This window comes from Carcharodon carcharias, chromosome 14 (assembly GCF_017639515.1).
Source record: "Carcharodon carcharias isolate sCarCar2 chromosome 14, sCarCar2.pri, whole genome shotgun sequence".
Taxonomy (NCBI): domain Eukaryota; kingdom Metazoa; phylum Chordata; class Chondrichthyes; order Lamniformes; family Lamnidae; genus Carcharodon; species Carcharodon carcharias.
The window spans coordinates 102,337,438-102,355,879 of NC_054480.1; the positions used below are offsets into that span (position 1 = coordinate 102,337,438).

An 18,442-nucleotide genomic window follows, 5' to 3' on the forward strand; every position below is an offset into this window, starting at 1 on the left:
GCTGGGGACTTGGAGGAGGCCAAGGTGGATAATCCGCTCATCATTTTTTGGCTAAAGATGGTTGCAAATGCCTCAGCCTTGTCTTTTACACTCTCATACTGGACTCCCCATTATGGAGGATGCAGATATTGATGGAAAATCCTCCTCCTATTAATTATTTAATTATTCACCATTCACAACTGGACATGACTGGACTGCATGTATTCATATATGTATGTACTTGTGTATGTGTGTGTCTGTGTGTTTGTTTGAGTGTGTCTGTGTGAGTGTGTGTGTGTGTGACAGTGTAAATGTGTGTGTGAGTGCGTGTGAATGTGTGGATATGAGTGGGTGTGAGTTTGTGTGTGTGAGTGCGTGTGTGTGAGTGAATGTGAGTGTGTGTGTGAGTGTGCGCGTCAGTGTGTGTGTATGTGTGCACGTATTGATGGCCATTAAGACAGGAATAGAGTGGGTATTGAAAGTTGAGACACCACTTCTTCTTCAGGAGAAAACAGTTGTTTCTCCAGAGTTTTCAGTGATCCACCACCGTTATGGCTGATGAATGGTACAGAAATTCTGGCTTAGCCAATGAAAAATAGCTTGCAATATAAGTTACTAGAGAGGGCTGCGCATCTTTCACCTGCGTTAGTGACTTCAGTGGGAACAGATAGAAAATTAGATGGGAAAAAATGAAAGAAATACCTGGCCAGCTGGAGTGAAGGAATGGTTGTTCAGGTCTATAATGTACAGACACCTCAGTTCGGATAGTTTTTGGATAGTCCAACTCATCCTATTCATACATGAGATAGAGTGAAGGAAAGAGAGATTTCCCCTCTTAGCTCATTGTTATTAGTGAGTCATAGAAACCCAGAAGTTCCCAGCTTCTATCTCTGAGTGAAGTTACTTCAAACCTGTGAAATCCTATAACTAGGGTTAGGGTTGCCTCTGAGTCAGAAGGTTGTGTGTTTATGTCCCACTCCAAAAACTTGAACATGTTGGTCCAAATCTTCCAGTTTCCAGATCGCTGGAGACTGGGTGAATAACTGAAGATGTGTGTCCGAACCCTGTGGAAGTCCTGAAGCATGGACCTCCATGGGAATTACCTGCAAAGTTTAAATTTCCAAGGGGCAATTATCCTGTTCACTGGGACTCTCCACAAATGTCTCTGACTCTGGGCTACAGCTACTCCCCCAAACCAACCCAACTTGCCCCCAACCACCTGACTATCCCCCGACCTGACTACCCCACGACCCAACCAGACTATGCACTCAACCCAACCCAACTACTACCCGATCACCCGATTTCCCCCAAGACTTGAATACCCAGCTCAACCCCCCACCACCTCACCTACCTGCTACATCAACCACCCTACCCACCTCACCCAACGACCACTTCACCCACCCTACTCACCTACCTCCCTCATGCATCTCACCCACCTCACCCACCTACCTCCACACCCATTTACCACTCACCCACCTCACCCACCTACCCATTCACTCATTCGCCCATCCACTAACATTCATTCATTAACATTCAAACTTGATCTTAAAGCATACTGTACAGCAGCTAGTGCCATAAAAAGGGGGCATCATTCTGTGCTGTAACTGACTGTCCTGTCTTGACTGTGTCCTGTAGTCCCTCAACTCTACTCCGCTTTGATGGAGCTCCAGTTGGACGCTGTGCTACGTGTTTCTCTGGAAGCTGGGCTCAGGAGGTCCTGGTAGAAATATGCAGTGGTGTTGAGCCAGGAGAAGTTTCAACTGCAGTGGCATTCTTACGATGATTGTCGCTGCTCGGAACATCTGGGCTAATTTCCAGGTCCACACTTCATTGCAGTACTGAGGGAGTGCTGCACTGTTGGAGGCACTGCCTTTTGGATGAGATGTTAAACAGATGCCCCTAACTGGTGGACATGAATGATCCCATGAAATAATTCCAAAAGGAGCATGGGAGATCCCCTCCCTCTGATCTCTTGGCCAACATCCCACAGCCAACATGTCCGAAACAGATGACATGGCTATTATTTCACTGCTGAGTGTAGGAGCTTGCTTTAGTCAGAGTGGTTGTCGTGTTTCCTACATACAACACTTGACTACTGTTCATAAAGTACTTGTGACATCTTATGGTCATATAGGTGCAAGCTTCTCATCAATAAATAAAAATGAAGAATTGAAATAATTGGGCAGGTTTGCCCAAACCAATAATTTTGGGGTTGGGATAGTCATGCGTTTTCCTGCAGTCATGGAGCTCGGACTGAACTGGGCTAAACCTTCCCGGATTGGCCTGGAAATAGGTTCTAGAATGCACTGCCTGAGAGTGCGGTGGAAGCTGATTCTATAGTAATTTTCAAAATGAAATTGGATAAAGATTTGAAGTGGACCAATGAGCAGGACTTTGAAGAGCTGGTGTGTAGGACCATTTGATGAGGCACAATGAATCAAACTCCTCTTTCTGTGCTGTATGATTCTATAATCCTGCGATAACACAAAAGCAGAAATTGAAATCTCCAGATTAAATTGCTTTATAATTTAAATGGGCTAATATAAAATAATATAGAAGGGAAAAAATTCAGTTAAAAATTTTTGTTTATGATATTGTAATTGCTGGTGCCTCCTTCAGAGATGTCACCTGATGTTTTCTTCAGCTGAGGGGCAGCATGACCAGGCCCCAGTTGTCTTGCAGCCTATGGCCCGGTTAGATTACCCACTCACTTAATTTTTGTTTACAAACAGTGTCTTAACACATGGTTTGAGGCACTTGTCTAATAACATGATTACTGATGATTAACGGGAAACTCGCGACAGAATCTCAGGTCATCTTAGTTCAATGGATATAAAAATAAATATTCATGTTTGCCTTAAGGCTGTAGTGGGTAACCAACCTGTTTGAGAAATTTCTAAGCCTTGCATTTTACGGTTATATAAACCCTGACCCTCAGCAGAACAATTTGGAAAGAAAGAAGCTCCCTAAACCGGCAAATAAGGTGAGATCACAGTCATTGTCTTTACTTACATATATTGGGATCTGATATGATATCTATAAACCGTTTAATGTCACCAGCTTGTATTAAATCTCCTCATTTCAATCTCAGGATTAAATTTTATTTCAATCTCAGTATTAAATTTCCTCAATTCCATCTCAGGATTAAATTTCATAATTTCAATCTCAGTATTAAATATCTTCATTTTGATCTGTGTTAAGTCTCCATTTCTCTAATAGACTGCAGTGAATTAACATATATACTCCAATATTCAGATACTGCAGCCTAAACACTCATTGGTTCATGTGCCATTAAAAATTTAAGCATATAATCCAGGCTGTTCTTTCACTGCAGTATGGTAGGGAGTGCTAGAAATTGATAAGCACTCTCAGTTGTGCATTTCTCTCTCCTACCCCCTGCTTTGCAGTTCCATTTTCAAGCATTAGATTGTTAAACCAAAAGGTCAAGTTCACAAATACAATGGCTAATTTCTTGAAGATCACTACTGAGCTGCTCAAAATAGCTATAGGTTATAGCGTTATAAGTGGCACCTTTGTAATTAGCATCTGTGGCATGGAAGTTTTTAAAGCTGTTCATACAATATAGGCAGCTGTTTATGAAAGGTGTGGATGGTGAATGCAGCAGGAACTATATTTCAGATGAATGATCACAAAAGCTCACTATAGATGTCAAAGGGATGCAATTGATGAAGATGTATAGATCACCTTCTACTGTGCTAGCACTGTGATCTTTGAGTCTGCCAACTACTGACAGGTTAAGGGAAGTGCAGGCAGTAAATGGGGAGCCAGTTCCAGCACTTGCAGTATATTAAGGAATCAGAGTGCAGGGGTATGTGGTGGGGTGAGTTATTAGGCTTACCCTGGGAATCCTGTCAGATACATGTCTGATAGGCTGGGCAGGAACTATGTCTACTGAAACAGGCACATCCTGCACTCAGCTGCAAGTAGACACCAACACCCACCTCGAAAAAATAGTCACCAGACTGGTCACCAACTGTACTTTGGGACAGCTGAAACCGGTCCCTCTATTAGTTTGGAGGTAAGCTGATATTCGGTTAGCAGCAGATGACCTCAGCTGGTTGAAAACCAGCTGATGCCAGCTAGCGCATGCTCGTCCTCCATCCTGTTGAAAAGCTGTTGGCACCGATTGTTGGCTCATTAGCTGCCATTGTTTGGAAGCCATGCTTCCAGGTTGCCCGCACCCCTTCCCCCACCGAGTTGAGCCTTATGAGCTGTGATATTATTGTTAGTGACCCTAATCTGTGATAAAGTTATGTGCTTCACCACGTTATTGCTGTGAGTGATTGTGAAAATCCAGTGAAGACACTGGCTGAATTAGGTTTCAAGCTTATTGGGGGAAAATTGGATTAAGTCAACATAGTTGCTGTAGAGGTGTATGAATTCCTAATCTCTCAAAAGACCCACTCCGAATGATCAAGCTGGCCTTAAGTGCACAGGAATGATGTGCAGAATTGTAACTGAACTGTTAATCAAGAAACTGAAAGAGACAGTAGCTGATGCCAAAATTTTTTTGTGAAAACAGAAATTAAAACTCAGCTGAAAGAAATATGTTATTTACAAAATCAAACACAACTAAAATAAACACTTTACATCATACCCATCGAATGTGGCTTCTTGCTCGGATTCTGATTTTTTTTCTGAAATTTGATCATTCCTCTTTCTGATTTCCCTTGCTAAATCCTCCACACTTGGGCCCAGGGTGTAGAGGTGGAGTATAAACCACGCTGGTGAATGGAAAGACAAGGATTATAACCAACGAAATCCTTCATCACAGCAGAAAGGTAATTTAGGGCAAGTGAGATCAACAGTAGATCAAAGACACAGAACAAAGATGACAACACTTAACGGTCAGATGTACTTTTTAGTGGTTACCTGTACTGCATTCAGCTTATTCGGTAAAAGTGCCTGCTTTGCAGTACCCCCACTACTCACGAACCACAGGCATACTCTGCTGCAGACCACTCTCTCCCAGGGTATCTCAGTGCCCCATGTACTAACAGCTGGGACTTTACAATTTTATCCGTTGGCCATAGACTGAGTCCCACAGCTGCTCCCTGATCTCGACCTGAATTAAAGCTGCAGGTGAAATCAGGCCAGAGAGTTATTACACATTTAAAAAGGATCCAGATAAAAATCACATATTCCATTCAAATTCAGTTGTTAGTGCTCTCGTATTATGCACACAGCTAAGGCCCAGATGATGAGAATCACTTCATCACCTTGCCATCCCTCGGGTTGTGGAGGTCTGTGGCTGTGTTTCCCGGTGCCACAAGCATTTGGCAATGGCTTGGCCTTGCTGCTGCTGCACCTCTGGGTGCTGCCTTTCAAACTGCAATGTTGGAAAATCATTTGTGCCATTCTCCCACCCAATGCTGCTTTGAGAGAAGAGGAAGGAATATAAAGATAGACAAATTGCCTGACTCTGCCAGCTTTATGTTTTGGATTTTTTCCACCCTGTGGTGTACAGTTGTCCCCTCCTCCTCCTGCATCATCTGCTGCAAGGCTGACCTCCCTTGCCTCAGCTGTGCCGCTTCCTGCCATGACTTTGGAATCTTCACTTGCGTGTTTTCACAGCACAAGAGATTCAAGAGCAACAGTAGAGATTCCTAACGGCCATGCAGCTTTTCCCCATGTTCCTCCAGGGCAGCTTCTCCCCCTGCTTCTCCCAGCTCTCCCATGCTTCTCCCCACTTCTCCCTGCGCCGGTGGGCATGCACCTGTGTTCAGTTGCTGGTAGGTCTCAGGCCTCCGATCAACCACACCCCGAGTGTGTGAGGATGAGCGAGTGAGTGAGGCTGAGAGGGTAAGTGAGTGAGCATGAGTCAGGATGAATTGAGTGAGTGTGAGTGAAGATGAGTGAGTGAAGCTGAGTAGGTAATTGAGTGCGAGTGATGGGTGAGTGGGTGAGGCTGAGTGAGTGTGTGAGGGTGAGTGGGTGATTGAATGTGAGTGAGAGGTGAGTGAGCACATGTGAGTCAGTGTGAGTGAGGGGTGAATGGGTGTGTCATTGTGAGTGAGGGCTGAGTGAGGAAGGGTTGAGTGAGAATTGGTGAGTGAGTGAGTGTGAGTGAGAGTGTGAGGGAGAGTGTGGCTGAAGGCGCATAGGTGCAGCAGGCCCATCAACGCGACATTTCAGCGAGTGCTAGGGGCTCTGCCACCTCCACCTCCTCCTCTTCACCAGCTCCACCTCCTCCTTTTCCTCTCCATTGACCTTGTACCGACTGTCCATATTGACCAGCTTTCAGTAACATTAGACAGCAGTGCTGGTCACTGATTGGCCACTTGCCCAATGCTGAGTAGCCCATGTCACCAGTTCCATAGACACGAGGTTGATAGTTCAGGTCCCAAAACTCACATTTATATCAGAGATATAACTCTTTCAAGTACAAACCCATTTCCATCTGTTTCAGATGAAGTTTCATTGTTTCATAGTTTGCCATTGTGAGATTTGAACTCTTGATCTTGGGGTTACAAACCCAGTACCATAACCACTTGGATATTTAGGCCAAGCTAAAGATGTAACTCTTTCGAGTACAAACCTGCTTCCAATGAAGTTACATTGTCTCATAGTTTACCATTGTGAGATTTGAACTCTTGATCTTGGGGTTACCATAACCACTCGGCTATTTAGGCCAAGCTAATATAGGGACACACCAGAGTCTCAGTGTGGCCCTATTGGGACTCGGGCAATGCTCGACTTCAGCCAGTCCTCAGTTCAAGCTCCCCATAAACCAGAACCAGATGTTGCCTAATGTCAGGTGACAATATTGGGGGCAAAATGCTTCCTGTTTATGTTTGGCTCCTGGTTCGTTTCTAGTTGGTTTCTGGATGCTCTGGTTGACCGGAGGTATATGCCGGTTATTCGAATTAGGATGTGACCCGGTTACAGTTGTTTTTTCCTTCTGGGCTAACAACAAGTCAAACTGGAATCAATACCCATTTAACTAGGGGAATTAAATCAAGGGGGGAAGAAGCATTTGCTGACTTAGATTTAACTTTGATAAAACATTTTTAGCTACAAAAGCAACAGAAGGCTGTGGTTTCAGCAAGCCTTTTTATTAGAATGCAGCACCTGTATTGTGGGTGTGGAATTTTCTACTAAATTGGTGTGGCTAAAATGATATTGCTTGGAGCTAGTCAACAAATTTTATTGGGTAATTCTGGTGCTGGCAACATAATAGCAAGCTATCACATCCAATACAGATTGATGTTAGTCCTGCTCATATCCAGCGGTCTCATTTCGAGAGGTTTCAGCAAAGTTTCTTGTATCTATAAAGCACCTTATCACCTCTTGCAAAAATGTGCCAATCCACCTCATTAAACAGTGAATCATAGTGAAATGCTGTCATGCCCATCATTTGGGCAAAGGCAGCAGTCATTTTATACACAGTGAGATCCCAAAAACAACTGAGTTGTTTCTTCATGTGTCTGTTGAAGGAGGAATGTTGGACAGAATGCCAGATGCACTCACTGCTCTTCTTAAGAGAAATCCATGCATAGAAATAGACCTTTAAACAGGCTTTTTGGTCCAAATAGTCCATGTTAGTGCCTGATGCCTCACAGTAAATACACACATCTGCCCATCCTGGTCATGTCTGCCTTAATCCAACTATTCAGTCTAATGGTTTATGTTTCAAAAACCAACCTTGAAAATGAATTCTACAGCTTTACATGTCTCCCTCAAGGTGCCTCTTATCATCACTTATGACTGGCAAGGTGACAGGAAATTTACTTGCAACATGTGCCCAGCTACAAGATATTGTTTAAAGATAAACAGTCTTTCTTTACCTGGGACAGTTCCCCAATGGCATTCACAAATAAAGTTGCTGCAGATCTCAATCTTTTCTCTTTGATAAACTAACCTTTCTCTTGACTTTATTTCAACCACTTTGACTGAAAGGTTACAGGTTTGCTGAATGAAGTTTTATAAACTTTAGAATTTTAACTGCTTTGGTAAAAGTCCAAAATACAAGAATGGGTTTTTGCTCAAATTGTTGAAGAAGTCAATAACTTTTTTTTAAAAACCCAAGAATATATTCCAATTATAATTGGCACAATGACTCTCCAGCCTAATCCAGTTACTCACATCCAACTCTTAAAAAACTCCAGGCTTGGCTTTTAGCATAGGGATTGACAGTGTCATCGATCAGCACCCTCATCCATGATGTAAAATGCTCATGTGCCAATATAGATTTAAGCATACAATCCAGGCTGTTATTTCGCTGAAGGACTGTAGGAGTGCTGCACGGTCAGAGGTGATGTATTTTGGATGAGGTGTTACATCAAGTCCAAGTTCTGCCTGCGCAAGTGCTCTTTAAAAATCTGGTAGAGCATTTAAAAGGAGTCTTGCCAAAATTCTTCCTTCTGTCAATTTCATTAAAATGCAGTTGGTTCTTCATTCATTTGCCACTTATAGGAAGCCTTGTTACATGCTCATTGACTGCCAGGTTTGTCTTGCAGTGACAGCAAGTAATCTGACAGTTCAAGATGTCCTGTTCACATTGTCAAGGATACCCATACAGACTTCCTCTAAGGAAATGTAATGCACGTATTATCTCAGCTCCTTCCAATCCAAGCTTTGTATTCTGTCCATCTTGTCATACAAGAATAGTTATGTTTCAACTATACAGATCTCTGGTTAGACCACGTGACCAGTTCTGGACACCACACCATAGAAAGGATATATTGGCCTTGGAAAGAGTGCTGATTTACCAGATGGATACCTGGGGTTCCAAGGATTGAATTAAGAGATGAGATTAAAAGATGAAAGGATGATTTGATTGGAGTTTTCAAGCTGTTCAGGGAACAGATAGGATAGATAGAGAGAAACTGTTTCTGGGGAGCCTAGGACAAGGGGGTATGGTCTAAAGAAATTAGAACTAGACCTTTCAGGAGTGAAATTAGGAAACACATAATTAGTGTTAGAAGTTTGCAACTCTTTTTCACAAACAACAACTGATGCTAGTTCAATTGTAAATTTTAAATCTGAGGTTGATAGGTTTTTGTTATCTAAAGGTATTAAGTGGTATTAGGCACAGGTTGGTATGTGGAGTTTTGTTGCAGATCAGCCATTGGGCAGGGTTTTTCAGAGAGCAGGATTTCCCAAAGAGAGTTAATTGGCTGCAGCCAGGACTTCAGACCATCGTTCGGGGGAAGCCAAGCCTCAGAGAGTTGCCGGCTCGCAGCGCCAGCGAGAGCAATGGCCAGGACTGGGACTACAAGCAGCCCCCAGATTCTAAACCCTGGGGCAGAATTTTCCTGTTGGCATGTGGGGGCGGGCCCCGTATGTCCACGTGTAAAATGACACGTGGTGATGTCGGGCGAGCGTCCCCGACGTCACCTTGCGCCATCGCAAGATTTTGTTGGGCAGGTGCGTGGTGATATCTGCTGCGCACCTGCCATTAATTAATTGGCCACTTAAGGACCTTGACTCACCAATCAATGCCGATTTTTCAGTGCCCATGCAATATTCGAGTTGGCGCACGGGCACAATGGGTAGGCGGTTAGGACACATTTGTATAAACCTCATCCACAGGCAGGATAAGAGGGCTCAGTGGGCGAGTGTGCACTGTCAAGTATTTATTTTTGAAAGTTTTTGAAAGTTGCCTGTGTGATCTAAATACTTCAAAATGCATCCCAGCTGCTTTTTCTGGACTCTTAACGTTCAGGTCATCACTCTTCAGTGAGGAGTCTTTTTTGGGGCCTGCAGGTTTCAGGAAACGTTCCCATAGCGTGGGAATGGGAGCTGAACTCTCCACTGGAAGCACCTCCTCTGAGGAGGAAGGGAGGGCTAGAAGGGGGAGGACCCCAGGAGTGCAAATTCAGCCTCCAGGGGAGCCACCTTTGGGAGGATAGGTGCAGACACAAGGGGCGCGAGGACAAGAGGTAGTCCAAGTTGGAAAGGGCTGCAGAAGATGACCCTATCCTACTGCCAGGGTTTACAGGCAGCGAAGCAGCTACCTCAATATGTCTGAGGTGCAGTGCCGAAGGAGGCTCCGTCTCTCAAGGGAGACAGCCAACTATACCTGTCAGATGATTGGGCCTGAGATCTCCGCTAACTGTGTGGGTGGACACCCCATGCCAGTGGCTCTAATGGTCACAGCTGTCCTCAACTTCTATGCCTCTGGCTCCTTCCAGAGCTCAGTGGGTGATCTTTGCGGTGTCTCTCAATCAGCTGTCCATACTTGTGTCAAGCAGGTTTCAGACGCTCTGTTCAGATGGGCATTGACCTTCATCCACTTCCACTGCAACCAAGCAAGTCAGACACAGTGAGCCAGAGGCTTCGTGGCCATTGCTGGCTTCCCCCGTGTCCAGGGTGCAATAGACTGTACACATGTGGCCATCAAAGTGCCAGCAGGTGAGTCCAGTGCCTTCATCAACAGGGAGGGCTTCCACTCCATGAACATACAGATAGTGTGTGACCACAGGATGCAGATTCTACAAGTCTGTGCAAGATACCCAGGCAGCTCCCATGACACCTATACCCTCAGACACTCCCAGGTGCCGGCGCTCTTCAGTGCTCCAGCCGGCTGGATGGATGGCTGTTGGGTGACAAGGGCTATCCCCTCAGAAGGTGGCTCATGACACCTCTCCGCCATCCAGGAACAGAAGCTGAGCAGTGGTGCAATGGGAACCACGGCTCCACAAGGCTGTGGTGGAGAGAACATCGGTCTTCTCAAGATGCACTTCCGATGCCTGGAATGCTCAGGGGGTGCACTGCAGTACCCTTCAGATTGTGCCTCGGTGATGGTGGTTGCATTTTGTGCTCTCCACAATCTTACACTGGAAAGGGGGAACGCTGTGGACAATGAAGACATTGACACAGTGGCTGCAGCTGCACATGATGAGTCCAGCAGTGAGTCCGAGGATGAGCACGCACAGGGAAATGCTGAGGGGGTAGACGCTGACCCAGGCATCTTGCAAGGAGGCAGGGACACCTGGGGGGCTTTAATCCAACAAATCCTCAGCTAGCACACCACAGATGGACCTCCAAGACAAGATGGGCTGTAGGCTCCATACTCGATAACTAAGTGCCAAATCTTCCAGGTTAGGAACAGTAGCTAAGAGCCTTGTTAATAAAGCTGAATGTCCCACAAAGCACTCCTAACATTTTTGGAAACCACACACATGGAGAAGAAAAGAGGCACCCTCAGCCATGGCACATGTCTAAATTTCATATCACAGGCAAAGAAACTTAATGGAACAAAATGACAAGGGTGTCCCAAATCAAAGGAAATGATAAAGACCTTATCTCAGGCCAACACAAAGGCACCAGTGAGAAACCCGTGGTGTGCCTAAGGTGCCTTATGCTTACGTTTCCAGGCGCTACGTCTTGGTGCTGCCCCATCGCTCAGAGTGGTATCTGAGCCAGCCTGCTGACTCTGCTGTCCTGTTGGCCTCGATGACCTTGGCGGTCGCCCTCTGGCCCATGGAGCCTGTGCTGGCCCTGCCTGGGAGGGATCTGCCAGTTCCACAGTTGGCAGCTCCCCAGTCATCACAGTCTGATCGGATGCTAAGGTCACTGGGAGAAGGACGGAGGAGCTGCCGCCTTCACCCGGAGTGCCCTGAAAGGTGCCCAGAGAGACGACAATCAGCTGCTGCATCATTTTAGACCTCCCTGTTCACCATGGATGAATGGGCATCGAGCTGGGAAACATGGTACTCACACCATCTCCCACTGGCACTGACCAGCTGAGGTCAATGCCGATGTGAGGACTTGCTGGTCAGACCGCGTCCCCAGGAAGCCCTGATGAGTCTCCTGGAGTTGGCTCTCCACGAGAGTCGCCACTCTCTCCATGGAGGATGCTTGGCACTCGGACAAGTGGCTCATTGCTTTGGCGAGCGTCCGCTTAGACTCCTCCACCACGGAGACCAAGCCAAGCATAGCCTCATGTACTTCCCCCAGATGGTCCCGCACACCCGGCCGCATTTCCTGCATTGGCTGCATTGCAGACAACTCCAGAGGCACATCATCAGGCACCAACTGAGCATATGCCAGGTCCCCTGCAGTCCTCCGACTGCTGGCCCCATGAACACTCTGTCTCTGCCAGCTCCTCCAGTGACTGTGAAGTGCCCTCACCGCTGCGCCCTGGGACACTAGCCAATGTTCTAACTCCCACCATGGTGCTACTATCTGCACTGGTGCCTGCCTGGCAGAGATGGGGTGATGCTGGTGAGACTTCAGGCCCCTCAGGTGTGAGAGGGGGGCCTCTGCTGCTCCTCCTCCAGGCCTTGTTCTGATGATGCTGAAAGGAAGAACAAGGACATTAGATTATTTCATGGAGACAATGATAAAGTGCATCCTTGTCCCCCGGATCATTATGCGCTCATCCTTCCATAACCAATGGTCAAGCCATATTGCAAAATTAGATCACTGAACATTCAGCACTGCCATGGCTGTTGGGAGAACAATGCTGACTTCACTGCTGGGCATACATACCTGGCCGTGGCACCCCAGCCTCAGCGACACCATTGGACCTGAGCGCATGGTGCATCTCCAAATCCAGGGCCTCCTGCTCAAACCGGCTGAGAATGGCTAACTGTGCCTGGCCTCTGCCAGTCCTCACACGCTCTGCAGCATTATGAGCATTCTTCTCCTGAAAATGAGAGACGAGCGTTGATTAGGGCAAATTGTACATGGATTCTCTTTGTGCACGGCCCACCCCAACCAGACTAGGACATATCAGGGCTCCAGTGCCTCCTCACCCTGCTGCTGCAGAACACCCACACAAAGGTGCTAGGCCTATTCTCCAAACCCCCTCCCCACTTGGCCTCATGCTGCCTACATCACATTAGGCACAACATCATATATCCTTCCAAAGCAAGGAAGCGCAAGCACATGGAGCGAGATGGTTCGTTGCTACGCCACCTTGAAGCTCCCCTCCCACCATCTCATCACCCTGACTTGGACATGTCCTGCAGTTCAAGCACTGCGCCAAGGTGCAGCTCCTCCAGGTTGCCCCCAAACCGGTCATCTGGGCATCAGTGTAACACATGCTGCGGGGGCAAAACACATCTCTTCACCACCCTCTCAGGGTGACCTCGGCCTGGGCAATATCTGCTAGCCTACCCAGCGAAGGACACATGTCATCAATGATTCAATGTAGTCACTACACTCAGAGAGCAGGTGTGTGGTGTTGAGATAGAGAAACAGCCATGATTATATTGGATGGCGGAACAGACTACTCCTGCTCCTATTTTTTATGCTTCTATGTTTACTGCTCCTGAACCCTCCCAACAGCCTGAAAATTGAGGCTGGGCGGGAAACAGCCCTTAAGTGGTCATTAATTTGCCATCTAAGGGCCTCAATTGGAACTAGGGTGGACTGGTCAGATGATAGGCCTCACCCATCTACCTGTAAAGTTTAAGAGAGGTCGGACTGGGCAGGAGAACAGTGGGAAGGCTATCCAGGGAATTTTACTGCCCCACCACCCTCCCAGCCCACAAACACGATAGCAGGGGAATGGAAAATTCCACCCATGAATTTATTGAATGATGGAACATGCTTAAGTGGCTAAACATGTTTCAATGTTCCAAATAATTCAGATTTGGTAAATTGAAGGAGTAAATTCAATGACAATATTCTTGTCTCCAGCCAATCTTGGTTGTCAGTTTGAAAATCTATGAAAGTGCCAAAGGTTTTAATAGTAAGTTACAAGTTGAATGTCTCCCTTGCTTCAGTGTTGGTCTGCAAGGGCAGCTGTGAGAGAGCTGCAAATTACCTCAGGGCTTGGCACAGCCATTAGTAAATGTGTGGCAGTTTGATAGGCAGCACTATGTGCTTTGCAAATTTGGGGTTATTTTCCCTGTCAGGTTGTCTGCCTTAGCAACCTCCATAAAATATGTCATCGTCCTTTGTATCATTGTGAGGTTGCTCTTGTAGTGCGCACAGCATTGACTGAAGCCAATACCTCCTGGAATGCTACAACTTCTGACCCTGGAGGGTGAATGCCTGCACCAAACTAGAAATCTTCATGCTGGGGCAACTCCACATCGCCAGTTAAATTTAGGGCTTCAAGGCTGCATCACGTGACCTTTCCAGCTCCACATTTATTCCTTCTTTGTCCTTTTTACAGTTTCTGCAAAAGCTGAAGCAGCCCTTTCCACCATTGTTGCCATGCCAATAAGTGGCCGTCTCTTTACATATTTTGACACACTGGCATGTCATTGTAGCCCCATTGTCCTGCCGCACTTCTTGTTGAACTCCCAGTTCCAGCCTCATTATGGACCAAGAGCCCACGCTGACTAACTAACTAGGGCCAATTCCAGAAAATTCCAGGCCAGCAGGCTACACGCCAGTGAACACTATGTTCATGATGCTCCTGATCCCAGATAAATTACCTTCTATTTTTAATTTTGGAATGTCTGCATGATTGAGAATGTCCTGCATGGTCTGGGGAAGGAAAGGGCCTGAGAAGCCAAATGGTCTCTTCTCTCTTCAAGCCTTCTTACAAGCAGTTGACGATAGTGAGTGTCCAGGTTCACACCTTGGCAAAGGTTTGGAGAGCTGCCACTTCCTTAGAACCTACTGAGAGAAAATGAGGAACAGTTAAGGAAATTACAGTGAAAGTTAGAGCTTTAAGTTGGTGACATATAAGACACTACCACATCTACTTTATGCTCTCATTTTACAGCTTTCCATAAGGGTACCTGCACTGTGTCATGTCAACGTCCAGATACTTAATGATGGAGCTATTCCTGCTCATGGCTTGTGTCCTGAACACAATTTGCTCCTCCTCAACCACTCCAAGTTCAAAAGAGGACTGGGAAACCTGGAAGACCACCCATGGGAAAAATACAACAGTAAGGTAAGAAATGGGAAAATAAATTCCAGAAGTGAAGAAAATTGATCCAGGAATTTTTTGTCTTGAATTGTATAATTATCTGAGGGGAAAAAATTTGCAGAGCTGGAGAAAAAGGCAATGGGGGGGGATACAAGCTGAGTAGCTCCTAGAGCTGGCACAGGCACAATGGGCCGAATGTCCTCCTTCTGCATTATGATTCTGTCTAACCCTCCTATTTTCTAGAATTAGAGATATGGTTGTTGTAAGTTACAAGGTTTACCAGTTGACATAGTTACAGAGCAACATCTTGCATTCCTATAGCACCTTTTACCTCCTCAAGATATCCCAAAGTCAACAGTCAATTAAATACTTTCGAAGTTTGTCAGCCAATTATAAACAGCCAATTGCCACACAGACCCCACAAACAGCAATTTGATAATGACCAGATAATCTACCTTGTTGATCTTGGTTCTAGGACGAATATTGGTCAGGACACCAGACAGAAGTCCCTTGCCCTTCAGTGTCAACATTGAGTCAGACTGTTTGCTTTCCTTACCCAAGGTTGGAGTCGGCCAGTCTAACTAGACAATGGTTTATATACTGACTTCCAATGAATAGAATCCTGGCGGCAGCAATGTGTTGCTAGAATGTCAAATTATCTTTTATTAGCTGTAACACATCAATACAGACACTCTATCTAAGTCTGATCTACCGCTCCCAGCCTGGTTCCCCTATAAATTCCATTCCCAACGCTAGGTTCAGCTGAATATGAGTATTTTCAACATTTATTTCCAGGTTCCCTAAACTTGCTGCCAATGAACAGTAATATCGAAAGAACATACAAGTTAACGTTTACAACCCAGAAGCCTAGTGCAAGAGCTGCTTCCTCCTAGAGCAGAGTTTTACATTCTCCCATTGGCGGGTTTGTAGGTGGGCCGTGAGCATATAATTTGTTGGGTGGCCTTCACAATGGATTCCTGCCCACTCCGGCTTCTCCACAATTTTACGCTTCGATGGGTGAGGCCCCAATTATTGACCAGTTAAGGCCTGATTCCAACCCAGCCTCAACTTTTTCAGGCTGGCGGGAGGAGTTCAGCTGCGAGGTGGGAGCCCAAAAATTAACCCTGTTTAGACCTCGGGCAGCAAGGAGTGGGGGGGTTGGGGGGGGGCACCTCCATCAACACCCTCCATTTAATATCTGACGCATCCCCCCTAGAAGGTCTGTCCCCTGTGGGGGCTCCTCCCCCTACCCTACCTCTTGACCGACACACCAACCCCACCCTGTCCACCTCCCCAGGCCTCACCTACCCTCCACTCCCTGAGACCACCAAAACTACCTGTTCCTGGATGCCCAGCGCTTCTGGCGCTGCAGGGACCAGAGAACTGCCATAGAACCTCGAAAAGTAATGGCGCAGAAAGAGGCCGTTCAGCCCATCTTGTCTGCGCTGGCCAAAAATAGAGAAAAAAAGGAACTAGCTGCTCATTTTTAATCCTACTTTCCAGCATCTGGTCCGTAGCCTTGCAGGTTACAGCACTTCATGTGCAGATCCAGGTACCTTTTAAATGACTTAATTCTTTTCACCTCATATCTATTTCTCTTCAGTTCTGATGAAGAGTCATACAGACTCAAAACGTTAACTCTGTATTCCTCTCCACAGATACTGTCAGACCTGCTGAGTTTTTCCAGCAATTTTGGTTTTTGTTTCAGATTTCCAGCATCCATAGTATTTTGCTTTTGCCTTTTAAATGAGTTGAGGGTTTCAGCCTCAACCACCAATCCAGGCAGCGAATTGCAGTCAGATTGCCTGGAGCTCTCTGAGGTGGGACTTCCACCCGAGTGAGGGGCAGAATCCCACCTGAAGACAATTAATGCTAGTTGGGGCTTAAATGACTGTGGGCCAGGCAGTGTGGGCAGGGATGTGTTCTCCGCTGAGTCTGGCGGAAAGGGAAACCCCACCATTCAAAAATTCCTGGCCCTGGTATGTGTATCTCATGTAGTCAAGAGCAACGCCAAAGTAAACCTGCTGGATTCATCAAGGCCAGCCACCATGGAGACCTTTCAGTCTGCAGAGTTCACTTCCAAGGTGTTACCCTGTGCATGTGTAGCTCTTTTGCCTTTAAGTAAGAAGATTGTAGTTTTAGGAGCCAGTCCAGGATGAGAAGATGTAATCTGGGCTGATACTTCCCATGGCAGCACTGAAGCACTTCCACACTTTCAGAGGTACTGCCTTTCAGATAAAGTGTTAAACCGAGGTACACTATGCTTACTAAGGCGGGAGTAAAAAACCCCATGGCTCTATTTCGAAAAAGAGCAGGAGAGTTCTCCCTGGTGTCCTGGCCAATATTTACTCCTCAGCCAAGATCAATGAAACAGATTGTCTAGTTATTCAGGTGAATGCTGTTTGTGGGAGTTTGCTGTCTGTAAATTGACTGTTGCGTATTTTTCTACATTACTAAAATGACTATACTTCAAAAACAATTCATTGGCTATAAAGCTCTCTGGGACATCCTGAGGTCTTGAGAGGTGCTATTGAAATGCAAGTCTTCCTTTCTTTGTATCTCCCATCTATGTTGACAGCATCTTATAATTGTTTCCCACTGTTCTGTGTTCAGAAAATAGAGGCTCTCAGGAAAGGAATATGGCTGGACAATCTGACGAAAATTAAGGAGCACAATGACAAGCAAGGAAATTCGACATATATAATGACCATGAATAGTTTTGGTGATTTGGTGAGTGAATTACTGGAGGTATGGTAGCCTATTGGTTATGGCACAGGACTCACATCACAAAAAGTGTGAGTTCAAATCCCACCAAGGCAAGTTGGGAAATGGAATTTGCTAACATCTAATAATTTGTGAAAATTATTACAAAAACTGGGTTTGTTGTAAAACCCCAACTGGTTCAATTAATACCTTTTAAGGATGGGGATCTGCTACACATGCCTTGTCTGACCTAACATCACTCATTCCGACCGTGACATAATTGACTCTTAATGCTCTCAGGGCAACTAGCAATGGGCAATAAATGTGGTCTTGGCAGCAGTGCTTACATCCTGAGAACAGATTTTTTTTTTAAATCACTATAGTATCTGGTATCACTATGATCCGTAGTGACTGGGGTTTAATTAAACCAACATTCATCCTAGGTTAAGTAAAGTGGTTGCTGAGTTACCTGTTCGCAATTGTCTACATGACTTTCTGTGGAAGTCAATGCTTTGCTTTGCATAACGCAGCTGAAGTGAATTGAACCTTTTGATTTGAATTTTCAGTGTGGTTTTTTGTCATCTAGTCATAGTTTGGGAGGTCTGTGGTGGTCAGAGTTTTGGGTAAAGAAGGCCAACAGCAGATAGAGATGTAAACATTTATTTTCAAAAGGACCTCATTTTTAAAATGGACAATTCAACCTTGACAGGACAACCTGAACAGACGAATCAAAAGCTGAAAAGCTAAAAACGTACTCACTGTTACCTGCAGGATTTCACAGCCCGGTCACGTCCTGTCTCCACCCCACCCCCTCCACCAGTGGATGCAGTGAGCAATTTAAATCTCCATTCAGATCGACAGGACCGTAATATCCCGCCGGGTGAGAGGGGCTGTAAAATCCTGGCCCGGGTTTCCATTATACTCGCCTCCATGCAGTTTGTCAACCTTGATCACTTA

At 45.8% G+C, this 18,442-nt stretch overlaps 1 protein-coding gene across 1 annotated transcript in view; it reads left to right on the top strand.

Moving 5' to 3' along the window:
* The window catches only part of LOC121287565 (cathepsin L2-like), a 121,328-nt gene that overhangs the window by 79,712 nt on the left and 23,174 nt on the right, over positions 1-18,442 (top strand). The gene's annotated exons all lie outside the window — the stretch shown is intronic.